At 45.1% G+C, this 12,500-nt stretch overlaps 1 protein-coding gene and 1 pseudogene across 3 annotated transcripts in view; both read right to left on the bottom strand.

The window, feature by feature from the left end:
• Positions 1 to 12,500, bottom strand: part of LOC123754497 (uncharacterized) — a 126,582-nt gene that overhangs the window by 67,458 nt on the left and 46,624 nt on the right. The gene's annotated exons all lie outside the window — the stretch shown is intronic.
• On the bottom strand, positions 11,003 to 11,121 carry LOC138366149 (5S ribosomal RNA; annotated as a pseudogene).

The following is a 12,500-nucleotide window of genomic DNA, read 5'->3' as shown; positions in this document are numbered from 1 at the left end:
TCATTGTGGTTATCTTGAGGTTATCTTGAGATGATTTCGGGGCTTTAGCGTCCCCGCGGCCCGGTCCTCGACCAGGCCTGAATTATAACCATAGCATAGAGACGCTCCTTGTTTTCATCTAACTCTAATCCCTTGGATTAGAGCTTAGAGCTAATTAGAGCTTAGAGCTAATTAGAGCCTTAGAGCTAATTAGAGCTTAGAGCTAATTAGAGCTTAGAGCTAATTAGAGCCTTAGAGCTAATTAGAGCTTAGAGCTAATTAGAGCTTAGAGCTAATTAGAGCTTAGAGCTAATTAGAGCTTAGAGCTAATTAGAGCTTAGAGCTAATTAGAGCTTAGAGCTAATTAGAGCTTAGAGCTAATTAGAGCTTAGAGCTAATTAGAGCTTAGAGCTAATTAGAGCCTTAGAGCCTCCTACTCTTTCAGGTCAACAACCAACTCACTCCATATTTTGTACAAAGCTATATCCACCCTTATATAGGGAGCCGGTCGGCCGAGCGGACAGCACGCTGGACTTGTGATCCTGTGGTCCTGGGTTCGATCCCAGGCGCCGGCGAGAAACAATGGGCAGAGTTTCTTTCACCCTATGCCCCTGTTACCTAGCAACAAATAGGTACCTGGGTGTTAGTCAGCTGTCATCCTATAACCTTCTATATTAACAGTTCTACTGTTACAACAGCCTGGTTGATCAGGAAGTAAGATCCTGCAGATTAATATCACAAGATGCTGAAAAACCGAGCGAAGGAACCGGGAGATCAGAAGATGCTCCAGGACTTGGACCAATCAGAGGATGCTCCAAGAGGTCCCTGACCAATCAGAGGATGCTCCACGAGGTCCTGGACCAATCAGAGGATGCTCCACGAGGTCCTGACCAATCAGAGGATGCTCCACGAGGTCCTGACCAATCAGAGGATGCTCCACGAGGTCCTGACCAATCAGAGGATGCTCCACGAGGTCCTGGACCAATCAGAGGATGCTCCACGAGGTCCTGACCAATCAGAGGATGCTCCACGAGGTCCTGACCAATCAGAGGATGCTCCACGAGGTCCTGACCAATCAGAGGATGCTCCACGAGGTCCTGACCAATCAGAGGATGCTCCAAGAGGTCCTGGACCAATCAGAGGATGCTCCACGAGGTCCTGACCAATCAGAGGATGCTCCACGAGGTCCTGGACCAATCAGAGGATGCTCCACGAGGTCCTGACCAATCAGAGGATGCTCCACGAGGTCCTGACCAATCAGAGGATGCTCCACGAGGTCCTGACCAATCAGAGGATGCTCCAAGAGGTCCTGGACCAATCAGAGGATGCTCCACGAGGTCCTGACCAATCAGAGGATGCTCCAAGAGGTCCTGGACCAATCAGAGGATGCTCCAAGAGGTCCTGACCAATCAGAGGATGCTCCACGAGGTCCTGACCAATCAGAGGATGCTCCACGAGGTCCTGACCAATCAGAGGATGCTCCAAGAGGTCCTGGACCAATCAGAGGATGCTCCACGAGGTCCTGACCAATCAGAGGATGCTCCAAGAGGTCCTGGACCAATCAGAGGATGCTCCAAGAGGTCCTGACCAATCAGAGGATGCTCCACGAGGTCCTGGACCAATCAGAGGATGCTCCACGAGGTCCCTGACCAATCAGAGGATGCTCCACGAGGTCCTGGACCAATCAGAGGATGCTCCAAGAGGTCCCTGACCAATCAGAGGATGCTCCACGAGGTCCTGGACCAATCAGAGGATGCTCCACGAGGTCCTGGACCAATCAGAGGATGCTCCACGAGGTTCTGGACCAATCAGAGGATGCTCCACGAGGTCCTGGACCAATCAGAGGATGCTCCAAGAGGTTCTGGACCAATCAGAGGATGCTCCATCATCTGGACCAATCAGAGGATGCTCCATCATCTGGACCAATCAGAGGATGCTCCATCATCTGGACCAATCAGAGGATGCTCCACGAGGTCTTGGACCAATCAGAGGATGATCCATCATCTGGACCAATCAGAAGATCATCCAGAAGGTCCTGGACCAATCAGAACATGCTCCAAGAGACCTGGACCAATCAAAGGATGTTCCACGAGGTCCTGGACCAATCAGAGGATGCTCCATGAGACCTGGACCAATCAGAGGATGCTCCACGAAATCCTGGGCCAATAAGAGGATGCTCCATCATCTGGACCAATCAGAGGATGCTCCACGAGGTCCTGGACCAATCAGATGATGGTCCACGAGGTCCTGGACCAATCAGAGGATGATCCATCATCTGGACCAATCAGAAGATGCTCCACAAGGTCCTGGACCAATCAGAGGATGCTCCATCATCTGAACCAATCAGAAGATCATCCAGAACGTCCTGGACCAATCAGAAGATGCTCCACGAGGTCTTGGACCAATCAGAGGATGCTCCACGAGGTCCTGGACCAATCAGAGGATACTCCATCATCTGGACCAATCAGAGGAGGTCTGAGACCCGACAGCCAACCATCCCTCCAGCCACTAACAAGACCTCAGGAACACAGGTACACACAGTACATGAAGTTAACTCAATATTCTCCACATGATAGGAGGGAGAGAGGAGCCTGGAAACGCATGGAATACATCAAGAATAGATCAGAAATAGATGAGGAATAGATTAGGTAGATATACATGATAGGAGGGAGAGAGCAGCCTGGAAACGCATGGAATACATCAAGAATAGATCAGAAATAGATGAGGAATAGATTAGGTAGATATACATGATAGGAGGGAGAGAGCAGCCTGGAAACGCATGGAATACATCAAGAATAGATCAGAAATAGATGAGGAATAGATTAGGTAGATATATAGTCTATTCTGTGAATGTTATGAGCAATGTCCTCGAAGCAGACGTTGTGGAAGCCATCTTATTTATAAAATTTACTTATATAAACTTATTTATTTACTTATTATAAAATTTACTATATTAAAATAATAAAAAGTAACAGGAGTATTTATGTATTAAACCATTGGGTTTACTGGCTGAAAGGCAGGGCCCAGGAGGTGAAGTTCGCCTTCCAAGAAGATAATTATAATTACACAGAGATACACAAGGAAAGGCTGTGCAAATAATCTCGTTGCTGGAAGACAGAAGAGTTATGGGAGACATGATTACCACATACAAAATTCTCAGGGGAATTGGCATAGTAGATGGAGACATTATTCAACACTGGCGGGACGCGAACAAGGGGACACAGGTGGAAACTGAGTACCCACATGAGCCACAGAGACGTTAGAAGGAACTTTTTCAGTGTCAGAGTAGTTAACAGATGGAATGCATTAGGCAGTGATGTGGGGGAGGCTGACTCCATACACAGTTTCAAGTATAGATATGATAGAGCCCAGTAGGCTCAGGAACCTGTACACCAGTTGATTGACAGTTGAGAGGCGGTACCAAAGAGCCAGAGCTCAACCCCCGCAAGCACAACTAGGTGAGTACACACAGACAAACACACACACAAAGGTCAAGAGGAAGGGAAGGAAGGTCACAGAGGAACAATGCATGATAAAACAAGGCACTTACAAGGGTTAGCGGGAGAACACACATTAACAACCACCACAACGACCTTCAACAGCCTTAACAAGCACGTTCTGCCTGCTCTATGTAGCACTTATCGCTACATACTGACTCCTTACACAGCTACAGTATGTAGCACTTATTGCTACATACTGACTCCTTACACAGCTACAGTATGTAGCTCTTATCGCTACATACTGACTCCTTACACAGCTACAATATGTAGCACTTATCGCTACATACTGACTCCTTACACAGCTACAGTATGTAGCACTTATTGCTACATACTGACTCCTTACACAGCTACAGTATGTAGCACTTATCGCTACATACTGACTCCTTACACAGCTACAGTATGTAGCACTTATTGCTACATACTGACTCCTTACACAGCTACAATATGTAGCACTTATCGCTACATACTGACTCCTTACACAGCTACAGTATGTAGCACTTATTGCTACATACTGACTCCTTACACAGCTACAGTATGTAGCACTTATCGCTACATACTGACTCCTTACACAGCTACAGTATGTAGCTCTTATCGCTACATACTGACTCCTTACACAGCTACAGTATGTAGCACTTATCGCTACATACTGACTCCTTACACAGCTACAGTATGTAGCTCTTATCGCTACATACTGACTCCTTACACAGCTACAGTATGTAGCACTTATCGCTACATACTGACTCCTTACACAGTTACAGTATGTAGCACTTATCGCTACATACTGACTCCTTACACAGCTACAGTATGTAGCACTTATCGCTACATACTGACTCCTTACACAGCTACAGTATGTAGCTCTTATCGCTACATACTGACTCCTTACACAGCTACAGTATGTAGCACTTATCGCTACATACTGACTCCTTACACAGTTACAGTATGTAGCACTTATCGCTACATACTGACTCCTTACACAGCTACAATATGTAGCACTTATTGCTACATACTGACTCCTTACACAGCTACAATATGTAGCACTTATTGCTACATACTGACTCCTTACACAGCTACAGTATGTAGCACTTATCGCTACATACTGACTCCTTACACAGCTACAGTATGTAGCTCTTATCGCTACATACTGACTCCTTACACAGCTACAGTATGTAGCACTTATTGCTACATACTGACTCCTTACACAGCTACAGTATGTAGCACTTATTGCTACATACTGACTCCTTACACAGCTACAATATGTAGCACTTATTGCTACATACTGACTCCTTACACAGCTACAGTATGTAGCACTTATCGCTACATACTGACTCCTTACACAGCTACAGTATGTAGCACATACTGTAGCGATAATATGTGCAACAGGCTGTGACTCATACGTCAGGCTGCGAGCAGCCGCGTCCAACAGCCTGGTTGATCAGTCCAGCAACCAGGAGGCCTGGTCGACGACCGGGCCGCGAGGACGCTAAGCCCCGGAAGCTCCTCAAGGTAACCTCAAGGTATGGTAACAGTATGTAGCACATACAACTGCATATTGTAGCACATACAACTGCATACTGTAGCACATACAACTGCATACTGTAGCACATACAACTGCATACTGTAGCACATACAACTGCATACTGTAGCACATACAACTGCATACTCTAGCACATACAACTGCATACTGTAGCACATACAACTTCATACTGTAGCACATACAACTTCATACTGTAGCACATACAACTTCATACTGTAGCACATACAACTACATACTGTAGCACATACAACTGCATACTGTAGCACATACAACTGCATACTGTAGCACATACAACTGCATACTGTAGCACATACAACTGCATACTGTAGCACATACAACTGCATACTGTAGCACATACAACTGCATACTCTAGCACATACAACTGCATACTGTAGCACATACAACTGCATACTGTAGCACATACAACTGCATACTGTAGCACATACAACTACATACTGTAGCACATACAACTTCATACTGTAGCACATACAATTACATACTGTAGCACATACAACTGCATACTGTAGCACATACAACTACATACTGTAGCACATACAACTACATACTGTAGCACATACAACTACATACTGTAGCACATACAACTGCATACTGTAGCACATACAACTGCATACTGTAGCACATACAACTGCATACTCTAGCACATACAACTGCATACTCTAGCACATACAACTGCATACTGTAGCACATACAACTGCATACTCTAGCACATACAACTGCATACTGTAGCACATACAACTGCATACTCTAGCACATACAACTGCATACTCTAGCACATACAACTGCATACTCTAGCACATACAACTGCATACTCTAGCACATACAACTGCATACTGTAGCACATACAACTGCATACTCTAGCACATACAACTGCATACTGTAGCACATACAACTGCATACTGTAGCACATATAACTGCATACTGTAGCACATACAACTACATACTGTAGCACATACAACTTCATACTGTAGCACATACAACTGCATACTGTAGCACATACAACTACATACTGTAGCACATACAACTACATACTGTAGCACATACAACTTCATACTGTAGCACATACAACTGCATACTGTAGCACATACAACTACATACTGTAGCACATACAACTGCATACTGTAGCACATACAACTGCATACTGTAGCACATACAACTGTATACTGTAGCACATACAACTACATACTGTAGCACATACAACTACATACTGTAGCACATACAACTACATACTGTAGCACATACAACTACATACTGTAGCACATACAACTACATACTGTAGCACATACAACTACATACTGTAGCACATACAACTACATACTGTAGCACATACAACTGCATACTGTAGCACATACAACTACATACTCTAGCACAAGCAGGACCTTTCACTTCAAATCAAGAAAACTAACATTAAGAAACATTAAGTCTTTGCTACAAGTCTAACTCCACAATGCAGAGGTCTACGTGATCTTAGTCTAGACTCAGGCAGCTGAACCTGATGACACTAGAATGCAGAATTAAGAGAGGGGGACATGACCCAGATATACAAAATACTCGAGGGGTATGGATGAAACAGAGACATGTTATTTAAGCTGAGCTGCAGCATAACGAGAGGAGACAGTGGTTAAGACACTGGGTTGAGCCGCAGTAATGTGGAAAAAAGACGTTTAATATTGCTTAGAAAAAATTAGTTCGATACCTTAAAAAATTTTAATCGGTATTCTCTAGGGTCTAGAAGACAGGCGGGAGAAATGCTTAATAATTTAGATTTTGAAAATATTAGAGGGGCGGGTCCCAAACCTGCACACAGAAATAACATCACATGAGACGATGAGGCATGGCAGGATGTGCAGAATACCCCCGTTGAAGAGCAGAGGTGCAACAGGTACTCTGAGAGAGAACTCTATCAACATCAGAGGCCCGAGACTGTTCAACACGCGAGCAGCTGCGTTCAACAGGTTATCCAGATCACCAACCACAAGACCTGGTCAGAAACCGGGCCGTGATGACGATGAGCCACGAAACCAGCAAGTAGGCAACAGGTTCTTACAGCTAACAGACAGGAAAGTCATCCTAAATTGCCTGAAACGTGATATTCTGTCTGCCAATTGCCAGCAGCGATAACTTAGTTGATCACATTTAATAACAATTCCAGCGACATCAATAATGATTCTTCTTTTAATCATATACCTTACGATTAAGTAATAAACTTTCGTCCTGTATCTAGAAAATGACTGTTAATCTAACTGGCCATACATGGTGTATTTGGGGCCATACATGGTGTATTTGGGGCCATACATGGTGTATTTGGGGCCATACATGGTGTATTTGGGGCCATACATGGTGTATTTGGGGCCATACATGGTGTATTTGGGGTCATACATGGTGTATTTGGGGCCATACATGGTGTATTTGGGGCCATACATGGTGTATTTGGGGCCATACATGGTGTATTTGGTGCCATACATGGTGTATTTGGGGCCATACATGGTGTATTTGGTCCCATATATGGTGTATTTGGGCCCATACATGGTGTATTTGGGCCCATACATGGTGTATTTGGGGCCATACATGGTGTATTTGGGGCCATACATGGTGTATTTGGGGCCATACATAGTGTATTTGGGGCCATACATGGTGTATTTGGGCCCATACATGGTGTATTTGGGGTCATACATGGTGTATTTGGGCCCATACATGGTGTATTTGGGGTCATACATGGTGTATTTGGGGCCATACATGGTGTATTTGGGGCCATACATGGTGTATTTGGGGTCATACATGGTGTATTTGGGGTCATACATGGTGTATTTGGGGCCATACATGGTGTATTTGGGCCCATACATGGTGTATTTGGGGCCATACATGGTGTATTTGGGGCCATACATGGTGTATTTGGGGCCATACATGGTGTATTTGGGGCCATACATGGTGTATTTGGGCCCATACATGGTGTATTTGGGGTCATACATGGTGTATTTGGGCCCATACATGGTGTATTTGGGGTCATACATGGTGTATTTGGGGCCATACATGGTGTATTTGGGGCCATACATGGTGTATTTGGGGTCATACATGGTGTATTTGGGGTCATACATGGTGTATTTGGGGCCATACATGGTGTATTTGGGGCCATACATGGTGTATTTGGGGCCATGCGCAGTACATTTAGCACCATACACAGTACATTAAGCGCATGCGCAGTACATTAAGCGCATGCGCAGTACATTTAGCACATGCGCAGTACATTTAAAACTTTCGAGAGATTCCCAACGATTTTTTGTACTTTTATTAGTGTCGTTTCGGGGAGTAGCGCGAGTGAAGACCTCGCGCGGAACTTGGGAGGAAACAGGAGAGCCGCTTGCGGCACGCCCGCTAGAACGAGTACAATTCACGCCTTTATATCGCGGGAACACTAGATCCAGTTTACCACGAATGCCACTCTCACCACACTCACAAGGAGATACGCATTTGTCACCCTTGTCACGCGGGGAAACAAGGACTAATTTAGCGCGAGTGCTCCTTACCGCATAACCGCAACAAGAAAGACAACTGTCGTCCTTGTCACGCGGGGAAATAAGGGCCAATTTGGCGGGAATTAATTAATTTGAATTTTTTTGCCGCGCCTGACACGCGACGCGGGAAGATGGTTGCCAGGCGTCTCCAGGCGCTCCAATACCAGTTTCCTTTCTTGGTATTTATTTACATTTTTGGAATTCAAAGAAAGTTTTCCATTCCTCATTTGGATTTTAATGTTTGAGGTGATTTTAGGAGATTGAAAAGGTGATAGAGAAAGAGCAAGAATAGGGCGTGTGGGCGTGACGGTCTCAAGTCATGGGCGTGTGGGCGTGACAGGGATTAAGTCATGGAACTGTAACAACTCCTCCAGCCCACGCCCAAATCTTGTCATTAAACAACCCTTCCCAACCACCACACAATGATTCGCTGATATTATTATTGTGGGTTACAATTCTCATCACTTAAGCCACAACTTGTCTCAAAAAAGTGTTCTTGTAAGCACTATCACAAGTCTTCTAAAAGTTCCTCAACGTTAAGAAACTGACGTACTAAATTGCCCTTTATCCTAACGTACCAGAGGACCCAAAACAGAAAACGGGACAATATGTCAATTTCGCCAGCCACTTCCATTTTATAGTACGACGATTTTCGGACCTTAGGTGGAGTGTAGGTCAAAATACGACGTGCAATTTGGAGGACAGGTTGCCTCAACAACCCCCTAACTGCCGACTTAATTATCAATGGACTTGGTGATGGTTCAGGACAGACCGAAACGTCTCTTCATCTTCTAGTGTGTTGTTTGGTCAACAACCTCAAACAACTATTACTACACCTGGTCCAGCAACACTTCCCCAAGTATCTCAACCACAAACAACCCAACCACAGCTGTAATAACCATCACTACCACACACACACACACACACACACACACACACACACACACACACACACACACACACACACACACACACACACACACAAACACACACACACACACAAGCACACACACACACACACACACACACACACACACACACACACACACACACACACACACACACACACACACACACACACACACACACACACACTGAAGCCCACATAAAGAGAATAACGTCTGCGGAATATGCGAGGCTGGCTAACATCAGAACGGCGTTCAGGAACCTGTGTAAGGAATCATTCAGAATCTTGTACACCACATATGTAAGACTAATCCTGGAGTATGCGGCCCCAGCATGGAGCCCGTACCTTGTCAAGCACAAGACGAAGCTGGAAAAAGTACAAAGGTATGCTACTAGACTAGTCCCAGAACTAAGAGGCATGAGTTATGAGGAAAGGCTGCGGGAAATGCACCTTACGACACTGGAAGACAGAAGACTAAGGGGGACATGATCACAACCTACAAAATCCTCAGGGGAATCGACCGGGTAAACAAGGATGAACCATTCAACACTGGTGGGACGCGAACAAGGGGACACAGGTGGAAACTGAGTACCCACATGAGCCACAGAGACGTTAGAAAGAACTTTTTCAGTGTCAGAGTAGTTAGTAAATGGAATGCATTAGGCAGTAATGTGGTGGAGGCTGACTCCATACACAGTTTCAAATGTAGATATGATAGAGCCCAATAGGCTCAGGAACCTGTACACCTGTTGATTGACAGTTGAGAGGCGGGACCAAAGAGCCAGAGCTCAACCCCCGCAAGCACAACTAAGTGAGTACAACTACTGTGAATACACTTGGCACACTTCAGTCTGTAGCTGTGTGGACACTGGGCAGCGTCTTGGGGTATATTTGGACATTAGTCCTTCACAAAATTTATCCCTGTCTACCCAGCAGTAGATCCCGACCTTGGGCCAGATTCACGAAGCAGTTACGCAAGCACTTACGAACCTGTCCATCTTTTCTCAATCTTTGGCGGCTTTGTTTACAATTATTAAACAGTTAATGAGCTCCGAAGCACCAGGAGGCTGTTTATAACAATAACAACAGTTGATTGGCAAGTTTTCATGCTTGTAAACTGTTTAATAAACGTAACCAAAGTCGTCAAAGATTGAGGAAAGATGTACACGTTCGTAAGTGCTTGCGTAAGTGCTTTCGTGAATCTGGCCCCTGGTTGTAAACCAATTAACGGATGGAGTTGTAGGGTAAGTTAGAAAGATGCGCTGAGAAAAGGGGAAACTCTAAGCTTGGTTACAGGAGTCAGACAACAGCTCCTGTGAGTCAAAATATAACAAAAGATCCAAGATCCTGAGCAACAAAGAGATATGATAGGGTTCAATCCCCCGACCGTCCACAAGTGGTTGGGCACCATTCCTTTCCCCCGTCCCATCCCAAATCCTTATCCTGACCCCTTCCCAGTGCTATATAGTCAAGTTAAAATTCGTCTATTGACACCATAAAATACATATCAAAAAGATTGAGTAGCTTAGGCTATTTCTACCCTCCATTTTAATGCCAACAGCATTTGGTGTTCCCAGGCGTTCACCCATCCAAGTACTAACCAAACCCAACGTTGCTTAACTTCGCTGATCGGACGAGAAGCGGTGTTCTCAACGTGGTGTGGACATTTGGCTCGTAACAGCTTGGCGCTTTCCTCTAATAATTTCTCTCTACCTCCCCTTACCACCAATCTCCGCCAGTGGACCAACAAGTCAACTCTTCACTTTCACATAATCAACCACAGCACTTCGAAGCCTGAGGAAAACATTATTTAGAATGTTTACATATTCTAAACATTCCATTGTTGTGTCTGAACAGAGAGAGAGAGAGAGAGAGAGAGAGAGAGAGAGAGAGAGAGAGAGAGAGAGAGAGAGAGAGAGAGAGAGAGAGAGAGAGAAAGAGAGAGAGAGAAAGAGAGAGAGAGAGAGAGAGAGAGAGAGAGAGAGAGAAAGAGAGAGAGAGAGAAAGAGAGAGAGAGAGAGAGAGAGAGAGAGAGAGAGAGAGAGAGAGAAAGAGAGAGAGAGAAAGAGAGAGAGAGAGAAAGAGAGAGAGAGAGAGAGAGAGAGAGAGAGAGAGAGAGAGAGAGAGAGAGAGAGAGAGAAAGAGAGAGAGAGAGAAAGAGAGAGAGAGAGAGAGAGAGAGAGAGAGAGAGAGAGAGAGAGAGAGAGAGAGAGAGAGAGAGAGAGAGAGAGAGAGAGAGAGAGAGAGAGAGAGAGAGAGAGAGAGAGAGAGAGAGAGAGAGAGAGAGAGAGAGAGAGAGAGAGAGAGAGAGAGAAAGAGAGAGAGAGAGAAAGAGAGAGAGAGAGAAAGAGAGAGAGAGAGAGAGAGAGAGAGAGAGAGAGAGAGAGAGAGAGAGAGAGAGAGAGAGAGAGAGAGAGAGAGAGAGAGAGAGAGAGAGAAAGAGAGAGAGAGAGAGAGAGAGAGAGAGAGAGAGAGAGAGAGAGAGAGAGAGAGAGAGAGAGAGAGAGAGAGAGAGAGAGAGAGAGAGAAAATGAGAGTTATCCAAGTGTTCATGAGGCAATATTTAGATATTTATTAACCGTAAATGAAAGTATTATACAAGACAGGCTATTGTTTAAGTCTCCTCAAGCGTCTCTGAACAGCAGTGTTTTGTTGGTCGCCATGGCAACACGACGCCAGGCCCGCCGTGACGTCACGAATGTAAACAAACTTCGCAAATCAAAACTAACGATGACGTCACGAATGTCAACAAGTGAAACTGAAAAGCCTATTGGTTCTCCGTGGCGGGAGGGGGGGGGGACCTAAACAACTGAGTTTACAGGTGTTGTAATCTCACAGGAAAAATGTGTAGAATATATACTTATACATTATTCACTCTATGAATAATGTATGATAGAGTGGACACACTATTCACTCTCACAAACACTCTCCCATAGTGACACCACTCTCACAAACACTCGCCCATACTGACACCACTCTCACAAACACTCTCCCATAGTGACACCACTCTCACAAACACTCGCCCATACTGACACCACTCTCACAAACAC

Source organism: Procambarus clarkii, chromosome 18 (genome assembly GCF_040958095.1).
Source record: "Procambarus clarkii isolate CNS0578487 chromosome 18, FALCON_Pclarkii_2.0, whole genome shotgun sequence".
Taxonomy (NCBI): domain Eukaryota; kingdom Metazoa; phylum Arthropoda; class Malacostraca; order Decapoda; family Cambaridae; genus Procambarus; species Procambarus clarkii.
Note: the sequence above shows the minus strand (reverse complement) of the source record. Positions and strands in the feature narration are given on the sequence as shown.